The sequence below is a fragment of the Hydra vulgaris genome, chromosome 09 (assembly GCF_038396675.1).
Source record: "Hydra vulgaris chromosome 09, alternate assembly HydraT2T_AEP".
Lineage (NCBI taxonomy): Eukaryota > Metazoa > Cnidaria > Hydrozoa > Anthoathecata > Hydridae > Hydra > Hydra vulgaris.
In genome coordinates, this window is record NC_088928.1 from 63,202,896 (window position 1) to 63,219,052 (window position 16,157).

Consider the following 16,157-nt stretch of genomic DNA (forward strand, 5'->3'; position numbering starts at 1 on the left):
AGAGTGGTGAGCATTAAAGTCACCGACAACAACTATATTAGCTGACGGAAAAAGAGAGAGGGCTTGGTCAATATGATCAGAAATAACATCAAAAAGAGTGCAGTCTTGAGATGAAGGAGAGCGATATAGAACAAAGAGAAAGGCGATAGATTGAAGTGGGGCTAAACAAAAGCACATAAAAGAATAGTCTGTGGATTCAAACCTTGTTTCACGACAAATGGGAGAGTTCTTACGAATGTAAATGCCCAGGCCAAACACGTGACTGTTGTAGTCTTTATGAATTAAATGAAGATAGTCATCAACACTAAGATCTCAAGATGAGACAGCTGAACTCAAATTAGTCTCACAAAGAGCAAGTAGGTTTGGTGAACTTTCGTGGATCTCCATTTGTGGATTCCTTCGAAGTGATTTCCTTCGAAGTGAATTTCTTCGTGAATTCCTTCGAAGACCACAAATGGGCAGAAAAAATTTTATATACTGTATTTAAATACAATTTACTGTATTGAGCAAAATTGTGTTTTAACTTGTGTTTTTAGTTGCCTAATACTTGTTTGTGTGACACACTGCAGGTCCTAAATAATGTTATCAGTAAATATTTCTAATCTATATTTCTTTGGAAGTATATATATGATATAAATTGGTCAAATATTCAAACCTTTATTTTTACTTTATAAACTTAGTTTAAAAATGGTTGTAGCACTAAAAAAAGAAAAACGATAAAAACTAAAGAAGAATATCATCATGCAATCATGGTAGCGTAATGAGAAAACTACAGAGGCAGAATGAAACAATTGTCAAACAATTTTGAATCAAAGCATTGTAAAATAATAGTTTTTTGTTGCTTAAAAATATTATAAAACTCAATTCTGTTTTTAAACTAATTTATACTAAATATTTCAGACCTATTCAATCGCCTAATATAACTTATTGTCTTTATTTATCTTTTTGCAAATTTAATATAAACAGTGCTTTTTTATGTTAAATAAACAATGCGACGCTTGAATGAAAAAAATGTTAAACAAAAAATGCGACACTTGAATGAAAAAAGAACTCGCTAATCTGCAAGAAACAAACTTTAAATAAATAAGAAAACGCACGCTCTACGAAAAAAATATCTGGGTTTGATAAGGGATTTCCTGTTGGAAACCCAAACTAATCCCAGATGGGACACAGTTCGATCCTACTGACACATTCACGATGAGCTATGTGGGTAATACCCAGATGGGTTCCAGCATTTTCTCGATTTGGTTTTCTGCTGGTTCCTAGTTGCACTGATTAACTGAGTCTCTTTCGTTCCAATTTTAGTTAAATTTAACTTTTTGTTGAAAAGCTACTATACTTTTAAGCTGTTGTTTTAATCTGTATTGCGTTATATTTCAACATGTGTTAATAAACCGTGTTTAAAGTTCTGATAATACACTTGGCTACTTTTTATTCTTGCACAATGTTTCAATGTAATTGGAGCTCGATTACAAAACAGCATACGTCTTTTTCTTTATCCGTTTCTTTTTATTTATAAACAAGATTTATCTTATTATAAATATTATTTGATAACAAATCAAAAAAAAAATCTCATCTTCAAAGATAAATTAATTAAAAAAACAAACTAGTATAAGATTCATAAGATTGTCAGTAAACATATATATCCTAACGTGATTTAGAATAGATGGGTTAGAGTATTGCATATCGAGACCCATATATAAGGAATACCTATCAAAAAGTATTTAAAGTTACGGCAAGGTTGTTAAGATTGTTTAAATTAATCAAACATCTAAAGCCAACAGCATTAACAAAACATACTTTGTTTTAGGTATGAGCCATATCTTCATATCTTTCAATTTAAACGTTTATTCTGATTTTGGGTCTTAACAAGATAGCATTCTTCAAAGAGTTCTTTTTGAATTCTTTTAAAAATAAAATCTACATGCTTTAGATAAATAATGACTAAGAAGAAGGGCATCTGAGTTGTAACTCGAGGTTAAGTTAGGTTTGTCCTTTTTATAATGACAGCAACTATTGATAATAGGCCTATGAGCATATCAATTATTTTGAGCTCATAATGCAACTTAAAAAAATATTACAAGTATGGCCTTTTCATATCTTCTGAGTCATTGGCATTTTGCCTCACAGCAATTTCACAGTAGTTGTTTAGGTGGTCAATTATGGCATTTGTAAATTTTCTTCTGCCTCTGATTCCTAAATGTTTTTTTTCAAAATTTATAATCTACTTCCAAGAAGTAGATTATGCCTCAAAAAATTATACTAGGACCACTTTTTTTAATTAACGATATAATCAAATCTTGTATTTTATTAGATATCATTATGTTTGTTGATAATATAAATATATAAAAATACCGTAATCTTTGCCCTCAGTAATTAAAGTAGATGGTAATTTTTTTCTTGATCAAAAAATTGCTTCCGAAAATAATAAATATTTTATATTTGTAGGACCAAATCTAGCCGGAAAAATTCAAAACCCTAAAAAGTTAATAAAGGCAACATTTGACCCTATAAACTCGTATCCAAATTTTTTTGATTTGTTTTTTGAAGAGTTTTAAAGTGCTTTTAAATTGTTAAAGTCAAATAAAGCAGTTGGCCCAGATAATGTCAATGCAAATGTTATTATAAACTGTTTTGATGTTCTAAAATACATACTTTTTCAAATTTTTGAATGCTCTATTAGTCAGGGAGATTAAAAAATAGCAAAAATTATTTCTATATTTAAAGAAGGAGAAAAAACTAATGTAAAACACTATCGTCCAATTTCTATCCTCTCTGTTTTTTCTAAAAATTTAGAAAGAATTTTGTTCAAGAGAATATACAAACACCTTTTATCAAATAAATTATGATATAACATTCAATATGGATTTAAAAATAATAATTCATTAGAGCATGCTATTATTCAGCTTACAAAAAATATATCAGACTCATTTAATAGTTCTAAATTCACATTGGGAATATTTACTGATTTAGAGAAAGCATTTGATACCATTGCTCATAAAATTATTGCTAAAAAATTATAATATTATGGTATTTCAAACACTTTCAAACTCTTCAAAAGACAAATCAAAAAAATTAGATATGAGTTAAAAGGGCCATATATTGCCTTTACTAATTTTTGAGTGTTAAGAGTTTTTTCAACTTGGAGAAATCATATATTCATCTTGAAAGTAAAATCCCGCTTTCCAGTCTCGTTCCCAAGAATTATTTAAAAAGTTAAATTTCTAAAACGTCTTCAAAGTACATTTTCATCTTTTAATTATGTTCAAATTTATAAAAATATAACGCCTAACATTTCTAACTTATTGTCAATATAAATTAGCATAGATTCTTAATCAGATAATCAAGCAAAACATATATTCAGCCCAAAAGTATTTTTTTAAGATATTTACAAGATAAAAATAACTTAACGAAGTAAGAAACTTAAAATATTCCGTTACAAATACAAGATACATTATTACATATTACAGTTGTGAATGATACATTTATAATATTTATAAGTTAATAGTAAAATAGAAGGTAAAAAGGAAGATCACTAAAAAAATATATCAAAAGTATATTTTTACATCTTCGACTGCAAAGAGAAGTTGTTACTTTGATGAATAAAATCCTCAGTAAAATTATTTAAAACTATTTTATTCCATAAGAATGGTCCGCGATAATTAATACAAAATTTAAAATGATTGGTTTGAAAAATGGGCTGCTTAATAAAATTATCTTTAAAATATATGAGACGTGCTACATGCTTCTGCTAACATTAAAGAGGTTTAAGCTTATTTTTCTTTGTACTACCCCAAGCAATGGTTGCATAGTTTATGTTAAAAGCACTTTCAAACTCTTCAAAAGACAAATCAAAAAAATTAGATATGAGTTAAAAGGGCCATATATTGCCTTTACTAATTTTTGAGAGTTAAGAGTTTTTTCAAGTTGGAGAAATCATATATTCATCTTGAAAGTAAAATCCCGCTTTCCAGTCTCGTTCCCAAGAATTATTTAAAAAGTTAAATTTCTAAAACGTCTTCAAAGTACATTTTCATCTTTTAATTATGTTCAAATTTATAAAAATATAACGCCTAACATTTCTAACTTATTGTCAATATAAATTAGCATAGATTCTTAATCAGATAATCAAGCAAAACATATATTCAGCCCAAAAGTATTTTTTGTGGCAACTTAGTTTTCAATCTCAATTAAAGGACCAAGTGTTTGGAATTAACTTTAAAACCTTGAATCTCTTAACGAGTTTAAAACAAAATTAAAGCAGATGCTGCAGATGAGAGATAAACTCCTTGAATTTTTCTGAGCTTACCTTGATGATACTAATAAATTTTTACTGATAAATAATTGTTAACTTTGTGTGGCTTTGTCTAGGTCATGTAGCTTTAGTGATCAAAATGATGATAATAAATGATCAGGAAATGTCATAATTTGCTTTTTTATCAGAACTTTTAATTTTAATAATTAGAATATACATTTTTTTTTGGTTGTTTGTTTATTTTTCCGTTTAATAACTTTTAAAATTTGAGAGTTTATAAATAAAAACACTGGTGGGGTAGGTACAAGACATTATTTTGTCTTATCATCGAGGCCCAATCGTATGTATTTACAATAGCCGTATAATATATTTATACTTTACAAATTATTTATTGAAAATTATAAATGTAAAAATAAATACCAATTAGTTTAAGAAATAATTCAAGAACAATTCTTTGATATGAAAAGATTCAAGTTTTCTAAAAATATACTTTATACTAATAATTTTAATAAATAATTTATCCAAATTAACAGCTAATTTTTCTTTTAATATTTTATGATTTGTCATTTTTTAGCTGATTTTAAAAATATATTTTTCTTATCTTTTTTTTAAATATTATTTTATTATTATTATTAGTATAAATATTTTTTTAAAAAAACTTTTTTTTTTGGACTAATTTCTTTTCGTTAAAAATATATATATTTTTTACGATTTTTCGAGGGAATAATGATTTGATGATTGATTATTATTATTATTATTGTTGTTGTTATTATTATTAAGTATTTCGCCAAAAAGAAGAAGACAAATTCAGTTTTATCGCCGAGCCCATTCAAAATAACATAAATATATAAATAACAATATAATTTTATTTTTTTTTCAAATTTTTATTTATTAGGATTTTAAATTTAGAAATAAATAAAAATGCAATAAAATATAAACATCAAAGATTAAAATTAAAAATAAATATGATCAAAAATAAAGTAAATAACAAGTAAAAAATTTTATTAAAATGATTTTGAAGTCCAGTTCATTACGGACTTTCACAGAGCGCGGTTTCAGTGTATGACTTTTCCTTGGAAGATAAATGAACAAAATGGAGACTTTGTTTAGGTTGTTTTTAAAGTGTTTTTTGTTGTTTTGATTTTTGCAAATGACTTTGCTAGTCTAATATTAGATAATTCTTATTAAAATAAATAGTACTAAAAAAGAATTAACACAATGAAGTGGTTTTGTTCTTTATCTTTATGCTACAATAACGTTAATACAAAAAAAGAAGATGGAACTAAAATAAAGTATTATTCGCTAGCAAAAAATAAAAATCTTCAAATACAATATCAAAAGATTCTAAAAGCTAAAGGCATGAATTGGAAGAATGGACACATCTGTTGTGAACACTGGAGTTTAGGAAACAGGGAACACTTAAACTCATTACCCATGTTGTTGTCCCACCATCTCAGTATATTATTTATAAAAATAAATATAATAAATGTTTTATTCGATTTAAACGACTTAAAGAACCAACGCCTTTTGATAAACAAAAATTGAGTTGGTATAAAAAAAAATTAGATATTGTTAACAACCTAATTCATCAAGATACTCCTACTATTATTGCGCATTCATGTCGGAAATCTCCTATTAAAAGAATAATTTCAAAATATGTTCCTAAACTTAAGCGTCGTCCTTCAAAATTGCAGCTAAATTCTATGTTATCTAGTTCATAAAAAAACAATAAATCATTTTACATTAGCTTCTTCAAGAACAACTTGAAGAAGCTAATGTAAAAATCAAGAAACTAAAAAATGAAAATAAAACCTTACAAATAAAGGTAAAATTTCTCCAAAAATCTAAAAATAAATTACTAAAAGAAGTCGAAAGTAACAAAAAATATTTTCATTATCAACAAAATTATCATAGCATAATATTATAACAGATAATAAACCTTCATCATTTAAATACCTTTGTGGTTTATCCATTGTAAAGTTTAATGTTTTATTTGATGTTACTAGGCCATATTTACATGCTATTGAATATCAAGATTGTAAAGACACTGGTAATCGAGCTTTAAATAAAAGAACTGAATTATTTTCATTTTAACTATTTGTCGTCATGCATTACACTTGGGAGTTATGGCACATATGTTATCAGTTTCCGAAAGCACAGTTAATAGAATTTTTGTTGCATGGATAGTATTTTTAGAAGCACTTTTTGATGAAGTTGATCTTCACCCTGATAAAGGATATTTATTATAAAGAATGCCAGAAATATTTTTCAAGACTGGACATGGTCTAACTGATATGATTATAGACTGCACCGAATTTTAACAAGCAACTAATTTTGATTTAAACGCTCTTATGTTTTCCCATTACAAAAACACACAAACAGGAAAAGCATTGATTGGTATTTCACCTCATGAAAGTGGTCTTTTGTTCAGTGATATTTATCCAGGTTTAATATCAGATAATGCAATAACAGAAAAAACTGGTGTGTTAAGTTGGCTTACCCCTGAACATGAATTAATGGCTGATCGAGGTTTCGCGGTCCAAGATTATTGTTCGATGAAAGGTGTTTATTTAAACCAACAAGTACAAAAAAATTTGGATAAATTTTCACATGGGGATGTTTCAACAAATTTTAATATTGCTTCAACCAGAATTCATGTTGAACAATTTATAGGGCGTGTTAGAGATTGGTCGATTCTTAATATAGTTTGGTCTATGCAAAAACTAGACTTACTTTCATCAACATGGAAGACTTTGTGTGATATTGTTAATTTAACAATGGATCCTATTAGACCAAATCCTGAAAAATTTAAACGTATAAATTTAAAAATGTTCCTTTGAAAGTAGTTTGGTAGTTTTTTATTATTCTTATTTATTGCAAGGTACTAAAATTTACCATAGTTTACGTATTAATTTATTAATATGGGTACGTAATGGTTTGATACTTTCGAAGCTTGGAATTTGACTAAGATTTTCCTTTTCTAGAGTTGCAAATAACTTGTATTTTTTATGTGGCCAATCTGATATTGGTGTGTTTGAAAAGATACTGTCTAATAAACATTTCACTACATCCCACAAAATGTTGTTTTTCTGGATAAGAAAGTACTTAGCAGTTTTTGATTCAGGATGATAGGACATAAGAAAGCAGTAGTTTGATTGTGTACATACCATTTAAAGTTGTGTTAGAATAAAATAGGCAGGTGATTTAAATAAGTTTGACAATGGTTCTTTTCAATTTTCTGCTCTGATTTTTATTTCAAGTAATAAGTTTGGAGCTACCAAAGCATCTGGACTTGAACCGTATGTTTCATCTTCTGTTAAATAAAGAAACAACATGGTGTAGCATTACATAAAGACAGGTTTCGAAAAAATAACAATGCTTCTTTTTCAAACTGGTGACCACGACGGAAATTTCTAAAGCAGTTATTAAATAAATCACTTTCATTAAGTCCTTCTTTTACAATTTTCCAATAGGATTTAAACTTTTTTTTACCATATACACCTAACAATGCAGGAAGTTGACTTCCAGTTATTTTGTATTTTCTTATGTTTAGCCATGCGTCTGAGTTTTGCTCAACATTTTTATAATTTGCATATTCACTAGGATCATTAGGGTATATGTTCTAAATGTTAACATTTATTTCTGTTGCATTATCTTGTATGTGTTGCTGAATACAATTGCAAATATGTTGCGAAGATAGAAAATTGTTTTCTGTGCTTGTTAAAATATTTTTATTATTTATAGCAATCTTAAGAATTTCATTTTCATTAGTAGATTTTGTATTAGGAGAACTTCCATAAGTACATACTATATTATTTTTAGGAATAGTATAAATTGTTTTTTCCATTACACGATTAATATTATATTTTATTGTAGTTAACTTTTTAGTATCTGGAAAATTAAGGTTAGCATTATAGGTTTGATTTTCTTCAACATAATCATGATTCATCAAGCAACATACAGCCATTTTTGTGAAGCGATAACTAAGGTGGTCAAAAAGTGATGAAGACTTTACACTTTATTTAGATAAAACTTTGTAACAATACAATTCAAAAGGAATTTGTGTATCTTTTATTTTAGACTTTATATTAAGTTTCATTTTAAGAATATTCCTTTTGAATTTTGAATTTTCTGGGTCTGCAACAATAATTTTTTCCTCATATACATTTTTATTTTTTCTGAGCCAAAATGTGCTGAAGTAAGTTTAATTTGACGAAGTGGAACCATAGGTATTGAATCTTTTTTACTCAGACAATGCCATTTTTGAAGTTGTTCAGTACAAGTAAGGGATAATATTTTTTCCTTTGTTTCATAAAAGTCCTTTAAAAATAATAACAATGCAAGAACATGGCAACATAGCCCACTGACACCAACAGGACATTCACAATAAGCATTTTGTGGAAAGTTGTTTTTAAATAAAATTACAGCAGGACGAATTTGTTCTCCATAAGATTTTTTTATAAGTCCTCTAACAAACAACGTATCAGTTAAACTAAAATCTGTTAAAGCTTTAACAGTCACAATTTTTCTGCTTGTTAAAATAATATATCCTTTTTGTTGCTGTCCCAAACTGCCTTCTATTTTATTTGAAGCATACTTTTTAAACATAGATGATGTTATTTAAGGATACATTGAATCTTCAAGGAGCAGTGAAAGGCGGGATACTTGTAGGATCCAAGAAAGTTTTAAATACAAAAATTCTTTCTGCCTTTCTTTTTAGTTTTTCAGTTAGGGATGGATACAGTTTAAATTTATTGATTCTGATGTAACTCATCTAAAGTTCCACTTGTTGATAAGCCATGGTCTGTTAGCCATTTTATACAATCTTTTTTCTTAAGTAAAGTATCATCCATTGTATTTTGTTTTCAAAAATCAGATGTTAAATATTATAATTACGGATTCGTTTATCCCCTATGAGGATTTCACCGAAATCTTATACGCCGAAACCACCCCTTCTGAAAGTCCCTAATTGTCAATAATCAAAAGTTGATTTTTTGATCAGGGGAAGAAATTTTTTTAAACTCATTATCCAATAGCGTGTTCTATAATTTAGGTTCTCTAATTGCAATCGAGAACTTAGTCGCAGAATATGTTTTTGGTTGAATATAATTGCTTCGAAAATCTTGAAGGTTAAAAATGATTTATTTTTTCAAAGAATGAGTTAAATAAAATCAATGCCATTTTATTATCTACTTTGAACATAAATAAAAGAATATGGTATAGATTAATTTGAATTATCTTGAGTATTTTGAATTTATTAAAAAGATAATTAGTGCGCGAGTATCGATCCACATTTTTATTGATCCAATCGTGTTTTTGCACCAATAGGATGCGTCGATGTTCACTTTTTTTGATTCATTAGTGCTGCACCAATAGGATGCGTCGATGTTCACTTTTTTTGATTCATTAGTGCTGCACCAATAGGATGTGTCGATGTTCACTTTTTTTGATTCATTAGTGCTGCACCAATAGGATGTGTCGATGTTCACTTTTTTTGATTCATTAGTGCTGCATCAATAGGATGCGTCGATTTTCACTTTTTTTGATTCATTAGTGCTGCACCAATAGGATGTGTCGATGTTCACTTTTTTTGATTCATTAGTGCTGCACCAATAGGATGCGTCGATGTTCACTTTTTTTGATTCATTAGTGCTGCACCAATAGGATGCGTCGATGTTCACTTTTTTTGATTCATTAGTGCTGCACCAATAGGATGCGTCGATGTTCACTTTTTTTGATTCATTAGTGCTGCACCAACAGGATGTGTCGATGTTCACTTTTTTTGATTCATTAGTGCTGCACCAATAGGATGTATCGTTGTTCACTTTTTTTGATTCATTAGTGCTGCACCAATAGGATGCGTCGATGTTCACTTTTTTTGATTCATTAGTGCTGCACCAACAGGATGCGTCGATTTTCACTTTTTTTGATTCATTAGTGCTGCACCAATAGGATGTGTCGATGTTCACTTTTTTTGATTCATTAGTGCTACACCAATAGGATGTGTCGATGTTCACTTTTTTTGATTCATTAGTGCTGCACCAATAGGATGTGTCGATGTTCAATTTTTTTGATTCATTAGTGCTGCACCAATAGGATGTGTCGATGTTCACTTTTTTTGATTCATTAGTGCTGCACCAATAGGATGTGTCGATGTTCAATTTTTTTGATTCATTAGTGCTGCACCAATAGGATGTGTCGATGTTCACTTTTTTTGATTCATTAGTGCTGCACCAATAGGATGTGTCGATGTTCACTTTTTTTGATTCATTAGTGCTGCACCAATAGGATGTGTCGATGTTCACTTTTTTTGATTCATTAGTGCTGCACCAACAGGATGCGTCGATTTTCACTTTTTTTGATTCATTAGTGCTGCACCAATAGGATGTGTCGATGTTCACTTTTTTTGAAATTTGATGATGGCTAGTATTTTTTTTTTGTAAATCAGTATGCAAAACATGAAGATAATTTAAAAAAATATATTTTAAGTTACATTTTTTCCCCCTTAAACTATTATTTATTTGGACTTTTTGTTCTTGAAACTGAAGTTTGTCGTTATCTTCGAAGAAGATCGCATTTAGTTACCAAACCATGTAGTAAAAAAAAATTTCAATTTGTTCAAAAATTGTTTATGTATATATTTATTTATATAATAAAAGTTTATATAAATAAAATTAACTTATTTTGTAGAAAGATGGCTCAATGTTTCTAAAAAGTATTCTGTATTAGTAAAACGCCTCCGTCTTATTTTTTTATTTGAAGATAAAGTGAAGTATTTTTAGAGCATAAACAATTTTTTGAATCTTTAAAAAAAGAAAATTTATACACAAATGTCATATACCACAAAAACCAGAAGTAAACCAGCTTTTCGACTTAGTAACTTGATTGGAATGAGTTCAGAGTTTCTTCAATCAGAACTCCCAACTTCCAGAGATATTCTCAAGTATGGCCTATATTAAAGGGAGATTAGTGGAAAAGATTACAGAAACTATACTGTAGATTAGCTTGTAAAGGATATTTATCCAGGAATTTTGTTACAGTGGTAAAAAGCTAATTTTCAATTTGTAAATCCAGTTATTATTTCTGAAAGAAGAATCAAATGTAAAGTAAAAGTTTTTGGCTGTTAAAGTTAATAATGGCAATTAAGCCTCACCAATTAGAAATAAATTTATGGAAAAACTTGATGAACTTTTTGATTTGTTTACATGCAATTGTAAAATACTTTTTTGCTTAGAGAATAATTGTTAAGAAAACTGTGACAGAAAAGCTCACATTGTATGTACTTGTAAAAAAAAAATTCCTCTTCTTGAGTTGAACTTTTTTGCTTAGACTTAACTTTGTTAGATATCAAAGAGAAAAAGTTAGAACCAAAGCTATCCTTCAAATAGCTGGCATTGATCATATTGAAACTCGAAAACAAAATAAGAAAATTAAACGACTTTTAATAAAAAACCTGGTTTTACAAATAAAAAAATAAAAAACAGTCCAGGATTCTTAATCAAGAAAATAATTTTTTCTTCTAGACGAAGTCTGTGAAGATACAAATGATGAAATAAAAATTATTATTTCAAAAATAAAATAAGTAAAACAAAAAAGTGTATTATATAACACTATAAATATAAAAAATATAGCATTAGAAAGCTTATGACATCATACAGATTTAGGAGAAACTGCAGAAATAGCAACTTCTGCCCTAATTGATGCTAATATTATCACTAAAGGAAACACTTGCTTAATTATTGATTACAACAAAGTTAAGTGAGCTCAACAAAAAATTGGAAAAGAGTTGACCTTAAAACTCCAAAATGAACTTAACAATAGTGGTTTGAGTTGTATTTTTTTGATGGTTAAAAAAATGACACTAAAATTTTCTTTGATGTTGATGGCAGAAAATTCCCAGGTTTAATAAAAGAAGAACATTTTACTGTGTGCAGTGAACCTGGTGGAAATTATCTATTCCATTTTGTTCCTGAAGAGTCAGATTTAAAAAAACCTGCAGAGATAATTGCTGATCATTTAATTGAATGGCTTAAAAGAAGATGTTTACATTTGACATTGGAAGCTATAGGTTGTGATAGTACTAATTTAAATACTGGATGAGCAGGTGGAGTAATACAATGGGTTGAAAAAAAACTTAATAAAAAACTTGTATGGATTGTATGTGATCTGCACACTGAGGAACTAGGGTTAAGAAGTCTTATTAAGTTTCTTGATGGTCCTACTAAAGCCAGCAATCATTGATCAGGACCACTTGAATGATACAACCAACCTTAAAATTAACCCAGAATTTTTAAAAGTGTGTGAAAACTCTCTACTTCTCTACCTTAGTCCTGACATTATCAAAGATCTAAGCACTGATCAGAGCCATGCGTACCAAATTGTGACATCTATTAAAACTGGAGTTCTGCCTAAGAAACTTGCATTATTAGAAATCGGTCCTGTTTGACATAGTAGATGGCTAACTACTGCTTTAAGGTTTTGCAGAATCTGGGTATCTAAACATGGGTTGAAAATGATTGTGGAGTACATAGTAGGTGTCTATATTCCCAACTGGTTTAACATTAAAATAAATTGTGCTGGGTTGAAGAACCAATAAGCTTACTTAAACATATGCAATTACTAAAAATTCAAAATCAGGATGTAATTGACACTTTCAAACAATCAGCTTGGTACGCTCACCCTAAATCAGTTTTGCAAAGTATGCTCTGTAGTCAAATTGAAGATGAGCAAAAAATAGCAATTGATAAAATAGTTGAAATAAGAGGAACAATGAATGAGGCACTTTAATTTAAAGATTGATCTTTTAGGATTCGAAAGACTCCTGCCATCATTATGGAAGCAACCTGTTTGTCTGAACTTATAGACTGGATTGATATTACTAAACCACTTCTAACATGTCATTTAACAACGAAGCAGTTAAGGAATTTGTTAACACTCCAATGAAAGTGACAAAGTAGCCTTTCCATACACAAATTGTTGAAAGATGTGTAAAAATGACATCTGAAAGTGCATGCCATGTCTTTGGCCAGACCAGAAGAAATACTTACATTCAAGGTCAAATTGCTAGCAGAGATTTAATGTCTAATAATACTAGTAAGAAAGACATGGTAAACCTCAATAAAAAATATGAGTTGCAAACTATTATTTAATCATCTTTAGGTAGATAACTATTTCTTGGACTTGTTTTTTTATGAGGTGAATATTTACATATGAGTGTATAAAAAGTAAATATAAACATATGAGTGTATAAAAATGTATAAAAAGCTTGATGTTCTACTTTTTACTTTAAAATCCAAACTCTTTCTAATTAAATTAATTAGCTGATATACATTTAGTTTTTGTTATTACAAATGTATATATATATATATATATATATATATATATATATATATATATATATATATATATATATATATATATATATATATATATATATATATATATATATATATATATATATACCTAATATATATATATACTTAATATATATATATATATATATATATATATATACTTAATATATATATATATACTTAATATATATATATATATATATATATATATATATATATACTTAATATATATATATATACTTAATATATATATATATATAATATATATATTCCTAATATATATATATATATATATATATATATATATATATATATATATATATCTATATATATCTATATATATATATGTATATATATATATACTTAACATATATATATATATATATATATATATATATATATATATATATATATATATATATATATATATATATATATCTATATATATATATATATAAATATATATATATATTACAAAGTACTAAATATATATATATATTACTACTAAATATATATATATATATTACAAAGTACTAAAAGTTAATCGCAAAGCATTATAAATTATAGTTTTTTCAACTTGTAAAATGCACAGTTAAAATAAACAACTTTAAATCATCATTCCTATATAATCCAAAAAATATAAACAATGCGAAAAGGAGAGTGTATACTTAAAATATATTTGTTATTCACACGTTGTTTAATAAACTAAATTTTGAAATGCCGAATTTTGTGCACAAATTTAAATTTTAGTTTACTACATGGTTTGATAAATAAATGCGATCTTCTTCGGATATTACGGCAAACTTTAGTTTCAAGAATAAAGAGTCCAAATAAATAATAGTTTAAGTTTAATAGGGTGAAAAAAAGTAGCTTAAAACATTTTTTTTTCAAAAAAATATATCTTCATGTTTTGCATACTGATTTACAAAAAAAAAAAAAAACACTAGCCATTATCAAATTTCAAAAAAAAGTGAAAATCAACACACCCTACTGCACCAAGCAACATTGGCGAAATTTAGATAGCAATGAATAAACGAAAAGTGAAATAAATTTCAAAAAAGATTAGTTTAATAACTGTTTGCATTATATAAAAGGCATTTATTTTTTGAGATTTTATTTTGGATTTACATATGTGCGCCTTCCACGTTACATTTTTGTCTAAAACATTTTTCATCTCATTTGACAAAAGAATTATTTTTAAAAGGCTTGGGAAGTTTTAAGGAAATGTTGTCTTTATAATGAAGACAATGGCAGAAAGTATATTTTGTTTTTTTAATATTTATTTGATATAAATTATTCGCTTAGTTTTGCAACCTCTTTGTTCACTGTTGCAAATAAAATTTTAATATCTTTATTAGAATAAAATACGTTAGTATCGTAGGCAATTAAAATTGAATTTAAGATATTGGAAAAGTTACTCAAGTCATTTATATAAATAAGAAATAAAAGCGGACCTAGTATTGATCTTTGCAGGGTTAGGGTAATCCAAACTCTAACCCTACATAATGATCAATAAAATGAAATTATTGATAAATCTTTTTACTTTTTATTTCTTACTTATTATATTGTTGTTCAATTTTTTGCATAAATATTGTATATATTTTTTTTTTTATAAACGAAAAATTTTATCATTATTATTATATTTATTGAAATCAACCCTGCCAGCATTCTATATGGGACCTATATGGGTCCTTTATGGGCTTGTACATGGGCCCCACATGGGGTGCCCATCTGGGGCCTATGCAAAAGTGTCCGCGGGGCGCAGATAGGCCCGATATGGGCTGCCCCAGTGGGCAGCCCATGTAGGGCCCATATGTACAACCCAACGGTCCCAGATGGGCAACCTTAGTGGGGCCTATATAGTTTTTTGAAAACTTTGTACGAATTTAGGATAGCATATATAGCATATTAAATATCAAAATTTTATAATTATTACATTAGATTGTGATAGTCATTAAGTTACAAGTTTATTTAACAAGATCACATTGCATATAGGTATGTATACAGCTATAGCCACCATAGGAAAATAAGCATCATATTAGTAATACCAGGTGATACATAATGCTTACAGGCAGAACAAGTCATTAAAGTTAGCTGCATGTTATAACAATATATATGCAGGTAATACAAATGCAGAAACAAAACTTGTGTTGTACTGTTACATTTTGAAATAAAACATTTATAGTGGGAAAACAGTAAATAATTTGACTAAATAGTTTTTTTATGCATTTACTCAACCAAGTTTGCTTCATATAAACATTATATTAGGCTAGATTATACAGAAGATTCAGAAATATGACATGTATCCTAAAAATAAAACTGGTTAATCACACGAGTACATAAAAATTTTTTGACCCTTTTAAATAAACACATGTTTTAAAGTTTTTTATTACTCAATAATGGCATCGTGGATACTTCTCAATGACATTACAAAGTTACTGAAAGCAAGATAAAACTGTAATTATGTACAATGCAGCAAATACATCGAAGCACCATAAATAATGAAATAAGACTGCAAGTTTAATAGAAAGCATAATATTTGTTCACCA